General features: G+C 32.7%; 2 long non-coding RNA genes across 2 annotated transcripts; both read left to right on the top strand.

Moving 5' to 3' along the window:
• The first annotated feature begins 7985 nt into the window (after positions 1-7985).
• On the top strand, positions 7986-8416 carry LOC145107362 (uncharacterized). The gene is made up of 3 exons (XR_013707833.1): positions 7986-8014; positions 8105-8271; positions 8349-8416. It is a non-coding gene; the product is annotated as an uncharacterized LOC145107362 (long non-coding RNA).
• Positions 8417-8924: 508 nt separating this feature from the next.
• Positions 8925-11826, top strand: LOC145107355 (uncharacterized). Its single transcript, XR_013707831.1, has 10 exons — positions 8925-9010; positions 9110-9200; positions 9383-9482; positions 9680-9763; positions 10446-10504; positions 10607-10706; positions 11192-11263; positions 11362-11428; positions 11534-11587; positions 11699-11826. It is a non-coding gene; the product is annotated as an uncharacterized LOC145107355 (long non-coding RNA).
• The last annotated feature ends 994 nt before the right edge of the window (positions 11827-12820 follow it).

The raw sequence follows: 12820 nt of genomic DNA, 5'->3' as shown, positions 1-12820 counted from the left end.
TTAAGTTGTGTATTTTATATAAATTTTATGTTAAATCATGAATGAATATATGCATGAAATTAATAGATTGTGAATTTGTTAATTAATATGTTTATTAAAGTGTGAGTATGGTATTTTGAACTATGAATATATCTAATAAAAGAAGCACTTTTTAAAGAAATCTACAATTTATAAGAGAGAAAAATGAATTTATCAAAACATAATTCTATTTTTTTTTATTAAATTATGTATAACTGGATCCAAAAATAAAAAAAGTATGTGTTCAAAAGTATTACCAGAGAAACATGAGCTATAATATTTGTTACATTAAGCTGTGAGTATGACCATAAAAAAGCCATCAGTCTAGCGGTGCTCTTGTGGCGATTCGACGGTAGTCCGGAGGCGGTCCGAGAAGTGACAAGTAGTTGTAATTAGAGAATGGGGGGGGGGGGGATTCCTTCATTAATGTTTTATTTGTCAAAAACACTCTTAATTAAAAAATTAAAAAAAAATGGTTCTTAGAGTTCCTAACATTTTTGGTTCTCATTTGAACTATATTGTTGTTATAACTTAAATAAAAGTTTAAATTAGGGTATAACTCATAGGATCAACATAAAACAGGACATTAAACTCGATTCTATAAAAGGTAGTGATTGTTCTTCTAAATTACATATGCATACCTAAATGTCTTAGTTTTGAAGTGGGTAACAAGACTAATAGTTCATTTGGTAATTTCCACTAAGGATGAGGCGTTAGAGGATTCACCATCTCAGTTCGGTATGCAGCTGCATACCTCGATACATTGTAGAAGTTTAATTAAAATTAACCATTTAGTGATTGTCTTACATCTTAAACGATAAGCATTATGGTTTATCGTGTGCCCACAATTATTACCATTTTTTCCCATTTCCTACATGTACAAGTCCTACGATCTTGATTTACAAATATGGTCTGCAAAAAATACATAATTTCAAAGCTAAATCTAGAGGCATGTTTTGTGTAATGAACCAAAAATAAAATCTTCAATGATGTTAGCTTCCGTTATAAGAATATTAATTGTTGTAAAATTATTTCAATTCTAAGGGTTTAGGATAAAATAAATTAAATTAAAAGGGTGTTAAGTAATACCTAAAAGAATTAATCGATATATTTAAAAGGTATATAATTTAACTAAATTGATTTGTAGAATTGTAAGATAAATATAATTCATTAAAAGGGTGTAAATGGAATTGAGGAGGCTGAAATGTCATTAACTAAACTTAATATGCTAAGGTATCTAGGGTTAGTGTACAGTTTGTCCAAGGCTAAATGTTGAGGGACTTAATAGGAAAAACGGGTGTAATAGCCCAGATGTTATGTCTGATGGGTTACGAGGCTTAATGAGGTTTGCATGCTTCGCTTTTCGCTTGGCATGTTACATGCACACCAAAGCATCTCTAACTCATTATTATATTGTTAAAGGAATGACAACAGAAGAAAATTCGAGTGATGGGTGTGCATGAGGAAGGTAAGTACCGAATGAGAGAAGTAGGAAAATTTGGAGGGAGGTTGTCAAGTTCGTGAGGTGTCATCACAACAAGAAATATCTATGCAACTGGCAAAATTCTTCGCCTCTTCATTCTCATGTGATTAGTTCTTGTGATAGGTTTTTGATTGGATATTTGAAACCATGTTGTGTGTTATTGTACGTTTTGTCATTCTACATTCCATCTTCTATTCTTGTGATCTCTTGTGGGTTCAATTATGACTAGAAATTGATTAAAATATCTAATAAAGTTCTTAAGTCTTTCTTCTCATGTGTTGTGTTGTAATTTCTAGTAAATTGGTTGGAATGATGAAGTCAAGTGTTTTTTTTGTGTCAAAATCTTGTGCTCTTTCACTTCAATTCTAGTGAATTCATGTGTGTAATTTTCTGCATATAAGATGGTAAGGTCATATATTATTATCTGATGACTCAAGCACATAACACACTATCCACCAGCACCAACGTCAGCACCAGTAACAACTTCATTAGCGACAGTGTGATCCTAATGATCATAGTGGTTGTTTTTTATATTATATAGATATACTCTGTAATTATAAAATAGATATATGATCCGCAATCTTAGTGATTAGGATCTGACCTTGCATAGACTAGAATATATCCCTAAAATAGTGGGATCTCCGTTTCTATAATCGTATATAGTATACTATTAGGGTTAAACCCTAATAGAGTTTTGTGACTTGCTTTGTGCAACTGTTCTCTTGGTGAGAACCTTTTTTAGTGAAAACATCTTTGTGATCATCCTTGTTCTTCTATTTCTGTTTACTCATTGTTTTGTTTGTTTGTTCATCATTATTCATACTTGAGTGTATTCGATCGATACAAACCTTCAATTGGTATCAGAAAGAGTTTACGATACATTCAAGTTATCATTTCTTCCTCACTTAATCCTAGATCCTCTACTGCTACCAAGATTCCTCCTTTCGATGAAGATAACTTTGCTTCATGGAAATCTAAGGCTATGGATGTCCTCGAGATCATGGATTATGACATTCTTGATGTCATTAACAAGGGTCCTATCATCTTCATACATCAATATCCTTATGACAATGCACCTTCCAATGGACTAAAGCAGAAAGGCTACAAAAAAAAAAGAGTTCTAAACCTTGATGTAAAGGCAAGGATTGCTATAGGAAATTACCTTCCATATTACGTCTATCGATTGGTTTAAAGTTGCACAACTGCTAAGAGATGATGAATACCTTATCAACCGCTTTCGATAGATAAGGGCTTTCTAATGATAAGGTTACAAAAGGTAAGTGTGTCATGGCTTAAATTGATAATCCTCCAACTGAAGTATCAAGGGTCAGCATCGGTACTTTTGACGTTGATCTTTCTCAAGTTACAAAGGACTCTAAGTCTCAGGACTGGGACTCAGCCTCAATGTATCAGGTAAAAAAATTGTCAACTACTCCTCTGTTGAAAAAGCTGACATGTTTGATTATTTACATCTTGATCTCTCTAACTCCAACAAAGAAAAATCCTCTCTTAAAATTGAATTGAAAAATCTTAAAGAAAAACTATTTTCCATTTAGAATTCCCTTTCTCTCTTGAATAAGGAAAATTCTTGTCTCTCACTGACCAATAATTTTCTTCACGTTGAAAGGAAAAAGTCGTCGATCATGCGAAAAACATTCAGCTTATTATAAATAACTGGGCTTTTTCTGACTTTAATGTTACTAGAATTATTAATGATCAAATTCCTGATCAGTTTGATAAAATCATTGGTGGTGATATTGAAGGTTTTGTTTCCTTTTTCAAAAAGATTGAAATGAAACAAACCATTTATAACGCTGGTGATCTCAAGAAAGACTTTAAAACTAGATTTGTCAGTACCCATTACATAAATCAAACCCTAATTGATACACATTGCATCACTTACTTATATGGTAACACTAAATTTAAATCTCACTTATCTACTCTTTGATGGGTTTTATAGGTTACAAAAACACTGTGACGGAAAAACTTAACCATAAGTTTACAAGCAACCAATTGGATCTAAGTTATCTCTATTGATTGCAACAAAGAATTGAACATCAAGAACCATAGGAATACCCTAGCATTATCGAAATTCACAAAGGGATTAGTGTTTACATACCTTTTGATTATTGTTGTAAATAATCAATAAAATCCTTCTTGAACAAGCTCTAGAAAGCAAGCACCAGAAATCTCGTGCCTCTGATGGCTCACACCCAAAATCCTAGAAACCCTAGAATGAAGAGGAGAGACAGGGAGGAGAGGTAAATTTCGTTCCTAATACTCTTAGGAATTTCATGAACGAAAATTTATGGCATTGGGGTCTTATTTATAGTTTAGGTAACTTGAAAGCAAAGAATAATTTGAATTGATTAAATCATAGATTTAATCCGAATTCAAATCATTTCCTTTTTTTTCAACCAAGAGGGTTCGAGAAACCCTAGAAAGACTCTTAATTTCGTTTACCCCCTGGATGATTTTATAATTGATTCTTTTGATCAACTATTAAACAATTACAATCCACCCGTTGCACCTTTAATTAATTCAAATTAACTCCAATTAATTCCAAATTAATTCCAGATTAATTCTGATTAATAATTAATTAATTCTAATTGATTATTTATTAATTTATTAAACATATAAGTTAACAATCAATTATTTATCTATTGATCTCATGTTAATTTATTAATCATATAACAAATTAACATATGAATTATCTATTCCCAATTAATATATATTAACAAAACATTTCTCTCTCTCCTAATATCATATGTAGCTACTCCTGGCTATGAGGGCAACAGAAAAGGACTTTGATTCTATTTTTCAAGTTTATACCAATTTAGTTATGAGCTTAGACACCTTAATCGAACAGTCTCCCATTTGGATAAGTCTATAACTACAATTGCAACTATAACCAAACAACAAGAGTGCTTTCGAAAGCCACTGCCGAACTTTGATTTAATCAGACATTGGCCCTAAGATAAGTGATCAAATATTCCTTCGTTCTTCAAGATATCATATGGACATGAGAAATGAATTATAATCAATCCCATAATCCAAGATTTTGTTTCTTAATTTCCTAATCTATGAAGACTACTAATTGAATACATCAATTTAGTGCAGGCTTGGCGAAGCACTTCAGATGTCGACAACAAATCATCGAGGGGCCCAAAGATATTGCTTTTCCCGTTAGGGCAAAAGGAACGAATAAACTTCGACTTATATGCTTGTATCTTTTACTCACCAAATCATGCATGACACACGTTTTAATACATCACGTTACTGATGCGTTTACACAATACCAATGCACAACCGATTTGTAAATTACAACTCATATATCTTCATTCTAAGAATAAAAGATATTATTGTCTCACACTACTCGTAATAGAATCCATGAAGTAATTATCTAAGCATGGGTTTATCTAATACTTAAAATCTCCATTTTCTAAGTACTCATGAATATTGTAGCAACCATTGCTATGTCTAATCTCCATAGACAATCTACAATTCAATTCATGACAACCTTAATTCACTACTTACTTCTAAAAGTATGAATGACTGTGGAATTTAAAATAATTAAATCATTCAAGAAGTAAAACATGCAAAGGGAAATATGTAGCAATTGACGAAAATATAGAATTTTTTAGGATAAACTATATCAATAATAAATAACGAATATTATATTATCTAAAAAATCTGAGAGAATTTGCTTTGATTTAGATAATAATTTGAAGAAATTTCATGATCTAAGACATTGTCTTATAACGATGTTATTTTATAATCAAAACTAGAACCGGTTTCGTGAAAATGATTGAATGAAAACCCGTGTGTTCAAAAATATTAGAATTATACGGCTCCGGTAATGGAAAATTTTTAGAATGGTTACGTTTGATACCATCAATGAAATTTCGTACCCATTGGTTAGAAATCAAACTTAGTCGTTTATGAACGAAGACAACAGAAAAGAAGTAATATCTTTATCAAATGATAAATATGTCAAATTACACAATGGACAATCAAACTTTTATTCATTTTGTAAAAATATAAAAGAAAATGAAATTTATATAAAAAGCAACTAAACAGATTTTAGCATTCATGGATTATACATACAAGTATAAACATTAAAAAGACAAATACATGTATTCTACATTTATAATCTATATTGCTATTTTATAACAATTACCTTATCTATATAATATGTAAATAGAAAAGGAGAAATGACAAGCATGGAGGATCTTACAAGATGAGAGTCTACATGGAATATAAGGTCACATATCAAATAGAAGATAAGCTATCAATACAATTTAAAAACATTCCCAGACATGTAGCTACAAAATCTTCAAATATCTACTACATATATACTCATTTCATGCACATGCATAGCTAGACCTTTCACCCTCCATTTCGTTCCCATCCCTCTCTCATTACCCTCTATTTCCTCCAACTAAATACTAACTAAATCACTTAAGCATCAACTAGATAAGACTCAGAAAAATCTAATTATATATATATTAAAGTTATGAAAGTTAGCAACAGTAAAATCGCTCCTTTTTTGTCTATTTCAGTCCCTGTAGTTTTCGTATTTCTGTTTAGGTTTATTTTTTCAATTTAGTACCTTAAACAGTACCTCACCAGGATATTGTTCATCGGTTACCACATACTTACGCCTTTTACTTCCGGATCCTTCCACCGTCTTCCTTTTATCTCCCACCGCTTCTTCATCTCGACCCTTCCACCCTCTGTCAGGGTTTCTCTGCAAGAAACCCAATTTCAAGTTGCAATCTTCAACCACTCCACAAAGGAGTGATTCTCCTTCAAATCCCATCTCAAGAAGTTGTTTCTAGCACTCCCAAATCAAAACCCCAAATTATACAAAAAAAAATGCCTTCATCAGAGATCGAAATTTTATCAGTCTTTCATGTCTTTAGCGCTCCTGCTTATGGCGATCTGCTGAAACTGCGATAATTCGTCGTAGATGATGTCGTTTCTCTCTCTCAACCTGATGCAAATGGCTATTACCCCCTTCAATGGGCGTCCGTCAATAACTTCCCCGATGTTGCTCAGTACATTATCGAGGTATGCTTTCATCGGTTACATCCATTCTCAAATATGGGCTACTTTTGTTGGCGATGTAGCATGGTGGGGATGTGCAGGCGGTTGACGGTGTGATGCAGACGGCGTTGCATTGGGCGGCTGTTGGTGGTTCAGTCACAGCAGCAGCAGCAGATGTGTTGTTGCAGAATGGTGCTATTTTGTCCAACAAATACTCTTCTATTGGTTTATGAGATTTGAAACATTTGCCCACCAACTGTTTGTTAAAAGTTTTACTGATTTCTCATATTTTTTTTTGTCGTCTCTAACTAATACTGATCATTGGTTTATGAGATTTGTTCAAACAAACAAATCAAAGAATGAAATATTGGTTTTTGTTTTTGAATCCCAGGTACTGAGGTACACTTCACTCTATGGGAAATATTCTTCAACATTAAGGGCAAATCTGTCCAACAAATACTCTTCAAACATTGGTTTTACACTGCAAGGTATGGAATTATAGATAGCTAACATTCGTCTTTGTTTTAACATTCAGTGTGAATTTAATTTCTTTTAGTTGGGTTAATCAGAATGTAGGAAATGAAGCCTTTTAGAATGGTAAGCATACAGAAGCAGTAGATCATTATAGTGTTGCAATATCAAAGAGTATAGAATCATACTCATTTGCAGCTGTTTGTTTCTACAATCATGCTGTTGCAAACCAATATTTGGGTGAAGTCATTGATGCAATTGGAGATTGCAGTATAGCTATAGCTTTTGACACAAGTTACCCAAAAGTACAAATTCATTCATTCTTGGAATTTCGGTTACCGACACAGAACCAAAGTATGTCTCTACAATCCACCTTTTTAATGGGTTAATCAGTTAATCTACACGACTAAATTTAATTTGGAATATAAGGGTAAAATGCTCATTTACTTCCTAATCATTCTACAGAGCAATATTGTGCATACCGTGCATCCAACAAAACTGAAGGCTGCACCTTCATATTTTTTTTAGCATTTTCCATCCATTTTGCCTCCAAACTTCTGTCAAATTATATGCTGAAAGGATGAGGGTCTGACTGCGACAAGCAAAGCGGCTCAGCAGCCCGGCCATAACCATTACACCCCGACTTACAACGGATTATCGAAGGTGTTTTGATGTCGATTTCATCAAAAGGTGGTCTGATGCCGACGATTTTAAAATCGATTTCATTCTAAGGTGGCTTCATTTATTCGCTTATATTTAATAAATTTTCTATGGAATAGAAATTGACCGACATACCTACAAGGATAACTAATTCCCCCTAAATCTGCTAACCACTAATTTTTAAGTAACGCACTTCAGATGTCATTTGATTTATATTTATTTTGCTTTTCAGTGAGTTTTCCTATTCGAGAACACCACCGTTATATCCCCAAAGGTATTACACAGGGCTGCAGTTCCTTGTTGTGGATGAGATTTCTCTGTAAGGAATTGCAGGTATTTATCAAGATTTTTAATAGTTTTACTACAAATGCTTTTAATAGATTTATTGCAAATACCTGTTATATTAAGAATACTGTTCGTCAGAATCTCTTCAGACATGGCGATCTGTGCAGCTGTCAAAGGAGAAACAAGGAACACAGCTGTCAAAAGAGAAACAACCAACATCCACCTCTAAGATGCACAAACAATGGATTAAGGGATTTATTTTATGATGATGGAAAAAAAAATTAATCTCATCCAGCACTAAACAGGTACATATAGAACAACTTACATCGATTTCCTTTTGATTCTTTGGTATTAAATGTATGAGTTTGTTCTCATGTGTTAGGTTGTTTCTTGGAAAACTTCCCTTTATACCCCTCAATTTGCTTCAACAACTGATACAATAAGTGAAGGATCAGTTCTTTCTATTCGATATTCCCTAGATTTAAAGCTAATAGTTGTTCAAAGATCAAAGAATGAGGTTCACTTCTGGGTTAAAGAAACTGGATAGACTTTTACTCAAAAGTCAAAATCGGAGTCTGATTCTATTTTATGCCTCTTTCGGACAGATTGTAATTGTATTTGTCAAAACCAGGTACATTTTAAGAAGTTATTTATCAAGTGAATTGGTATAAAGATTTAAACTGTTCAATTATAGTAGATTGGATCTTTATACTTATGTGCCAGAGTTGATATCATTTGAATTGCTGGACACAAAGATGGAATGTAATCATTTTTCATTTTTCATTTTTTATTTTTCTTTTTTTTTTGTTCAGCTTGCAACAAGGATTTGCCATTTTTTTTTCTTTTTGGTGAAAAAAAATCCATTTCTACCGACTGGTGCCAAGAACCTGTACATCAAGGATTTTCATTCTATTTCATTTTTCATTTTTTCTTTTTCGTAAGAAAACAATCCCAGGTTAAAAAAGAATCGTTCTGTTGTACTTCAAGTTCGGGAGGGTTTAGTATTTTCGATGATTTCTGCATCTAAGTAACAATCAATTTCAGGTTCCATTTTTTTATCCGATCCAATTCTGAAGTTTTTATTTCATACTAGACCTATCGATCCCAATCTTTAATTTATTTCATCTGTTTCTGTGTTTTTAGGTTACGCCTGGAATTGAGTAATTTTTTGGTTCGTTGATTTAAACAGGACATTGAGATACCCTATTGTACGGTCACTTAGGATTTGGTGTAGGTATGTTGGAATGTCGTTTAAGTTTATGTAATTTTACGAGGTTGCAGTCAACTTAGTGTCCAATGGGTTACTTTTTCCATTATAATTGATGAGTATTGTCACATTTTACCAAATGAGTTGGCTGTTAGTTTAAGCTACAAAGGAGCAACAAAATAAGATATGTAATCTTTTATTCTACACAGGACCTGTTATGTAAGAAAAGATGTTTACACCATTTGAAGCCGAATTGCAGCTCCAAGTTGGTTCTTATTTCAAGGTTCTAGGGAACGATTTTATGCACAGGTGATATGTTGGGTGTTTTTATCTTTTTTTTATTTTATTGTATTTTAAAAACAGGTGATATGTTGGGTGTTGGGTAAACATGGAACTGCAGATGGCAAATGGTGGCGAGTATAACATGTTCACTATTAATGAACACCATTTGCTTTATGAAACATATTAATCTAAATATAACATGTTTACTATTTTTCTGTGATAAGTGATAGCTTGAACTCTCTTTGGTGGCTGTCATCTCAGTTGATCCAGATGTACTGAAGGATTGGGCTGCATTTCAGGGCATTAAGGTACTTTCAGAAGGGTTAAATTGTCAATTTCACACATAATTACACATTTGTTATTCAACATCACTTTTAAACATAAGGGTAAAACGGTCATTTACTCTAAACAGAAGGGTGAAATGGTCATTCCCTCACATAAATAGTAATTTTTAATTGAACAGATGGCTTTCTCCTATCCAGTTCAACTTTTCACCATTTTGCCCCTGGTGTTTCTTTGGTGAAATTCAACATTTCTAGAGATTACTTTGCAAAATCTATCATATTATAGCAATATCATCTAATTACAAAGCAAATTTCGTTTTAAAATTGAGTAGCTTTTTTCAAAGTGGAAGTACACTGCTATAATTAGGTTGATATTTCAAAGTACAGTACTTTAATAAGAAAAAAAATAAAAGTATAATATCATAATAGAAATAAAAGAAAGTAGGATGTTATAACAAACATAATAACGAAAGTTGTGTTGCTATACATCCACTTACCAATTCCGACATCGTACTTTTTGACTTAGAACGTTGTACTTTGAAAATCTACCAATTAGAGCATCCCACTTTGACTTTATGTATACACATCTAAACCAAAAACACCACCCTCCGTCCCATGCAAGCCTACTTAATCATTGGGTAAATAAAAAAGCACCATCAAATATTAATTTATTAATGGGTGTTTTGTTTTTTCTTCCCTTATGCAGAATACAAGATGATGCCATGCAACTTGGCAACGCAGCTGCAAATGGTTTCCATTTTGGAGGTGGTGATGTTGTCGTTCCATCTGGCAGATTCAACTTACTTGGTTTCAGAAATTTACTTTAAATAAATTTAACGATTTTATGTCTTTTTCACTTTTTAACAGGGAGACCCTTTTTAAAAAATTGCTACAAGAAGTTGATAACGTGTCTTTAAAGAGGAAACATGTTGAAGAAAGTCTCATAGCTCTTCAAGAGACCGCAAAAGTAAGTTTATTGACTTATTAAATTTTTTTCTATGTATTTACTGAAATTAATTTCAAATTTTTTCAATCAGCTATTAGATGAGTTACCAATCTAAACTGCAACAGCCTAATATGTAGATTTTAAAGTGCAATCCTATAATAGAAGGGATTAAAAGTATGTTACTATAATAAAGAAATAAATGAAAGTAAGAAACACATTCTTCCCGTTCCAAGACCAGACCCTGAAGTTTTTGCCATGCTTACTTCTACACTTACAACTTCAATTGCTCTAGAAAATGTTCACTTTAATTACTGAAATATTATTTTATATGAAAACAAAAAAGTAACTTTAACTCATTTCGACGTGCTAAGAAAGAAAAATGCACAATATGAATCCCTTTCATTGACCTGCCAACAAAAAGAAGTTGTTGGGAACATAAAATCTATATACATGGGAGTTTATAAAACAATGTTGTAAAATGATTTCTGTAATTTTGATGATTACAGACCTAGAAACGCGCCATGGGTTTTGGAAAAGAAATTGTGAAGGGAGCAGATGAGTACAATGGATTCAGTTGGGTAATTGATTTTGACTTCAATCGACACTTTCTTTTTCTACCAACTCTGTCTGCTTTCTCTACTTTGTTTCTAAGATTGGAATTTGCTCTTCTTATCAGCTTTGCTTACCACATGTTCGATGACATACCTTTGAGGCATTCACAACGATTGTAACCAGCTCATAAGGTTTCTTTTGCCATCCAGTCTTTGAATGTTAAAGAAAATATTTTTTGAAGTTTCTATCAGTTTAATATAATTATTATGAAGCAAAAAATTGGAAGTATGATGCAGGTCAAATGGAAGGCTTGCAATTTTGGGTCTCAAACCACAAGCTTACCAGCAATGGTTAGTTTAATTTATAAACTTTAACTTTTATTCAATATAATGATTGATTTGATTTTTTGAATAACCAAACTCACAAAATATAATGGAGTCTTGATAAAAACGTAAATGTAGGCACAATTTGGGCAACAGCAGTGAAAAGTCGCTATTGGATTCTATTTTCAGTGTTGAAAGCTTAATTTGGGGTTTTTCAACACATGTCTAAAACATTAGCAGATGGAAACCTGTCTTTGGACAAAAGAGGTAAACTTTAAACATTTGTTTCATTAATCTTATAGTTTTTATTTTATATGTGACTTTCTATGTACGATTGTCGTTTTGTATAATCGTCATGGGAATATTAAAGAACATTCTATATTGTAATATGAAAACTAGCTTCTTTTTAGTATGCGTTAATTAGACTTCCTGTACCAGAACACCCTTATCTTTTGGATTGAGATGTTTCTTGATCCGAGTATGCTACTTGCGTAGTAGATCCAGCCATATCAAAGCGTCAAGACGATTCTTCATATATCAAATTTGAGTTTTATTTCTACTGATAATAACTTCTATCTGATACTTGAAGTGAGGAATCCAAAATTTTTTATCGTCCTTCTCTTTCACACCAATATGGCTTCTAAAGTGACGGGCAATTGATCGACGATTGTATCGCCACTACAGTGAGATGGGTAAACAATACCAAAAACAACAGGAATACCACCACACCCACAAGTATGTATTTTCTAAATTGGAGTTTTGAGCTTACAGAACTTACATTTGCCCATGACCTCCTGTATTTGTGATTTTCGTGTGGAGATTTGGTGAAAATATGTTTCATATTAGGTCTTATTCAAATATGCTGAAATCTGTTAGTATTCATGGTTGATATTGTTGATAGGACCTCATCCAGATGGAAAGGAGCTGACTTTCTCATATTTAACACCGCTCATTTGTGGAGCCATTACAAGACCAAATCAGGGTAACTTTTGAACACATTTGTCTCAACCCCTAGATTTATTGAGCTTGCTGTATATAACATTTACAAATTACAACAACTGTGACTTTGACAGGGTGAATTACTATGAGGAAGGAGATAATGTTTTATCTCATCTTGAGGTGTCAACAGCTTTCGGACAGGAAGATCCAAACGCATGGAGGGTTGAATTAGATGGGTTAATGGAAGGTTACATGGATGTACCCGTTTTTCTTTTTCATTTCCATTATTATTTTCCTTTTGGTTTAAGTAACAGTCACTAT

Source organism: Lactuca virosa, chromosome 1 (assembly GCF_052849685.1).
Source record: "Lactuca virosa cultivar CGN04683 chromosome 1, Lactuca_virosa_CGN04683_v6, whole genome shotgun sequence".
Lineage (NCBI taxonomy): Eukaryota > Viridiplantae > Streptophyta > Magnoliopsida > Asterales > Asteraceae > Lactuca > Lactuca virosa.
The sequence above is the reverse complement of the archived record's forward strand: the minus strand, read 5'-3'. Positions and strand labels throughout refer to the sequence as shown.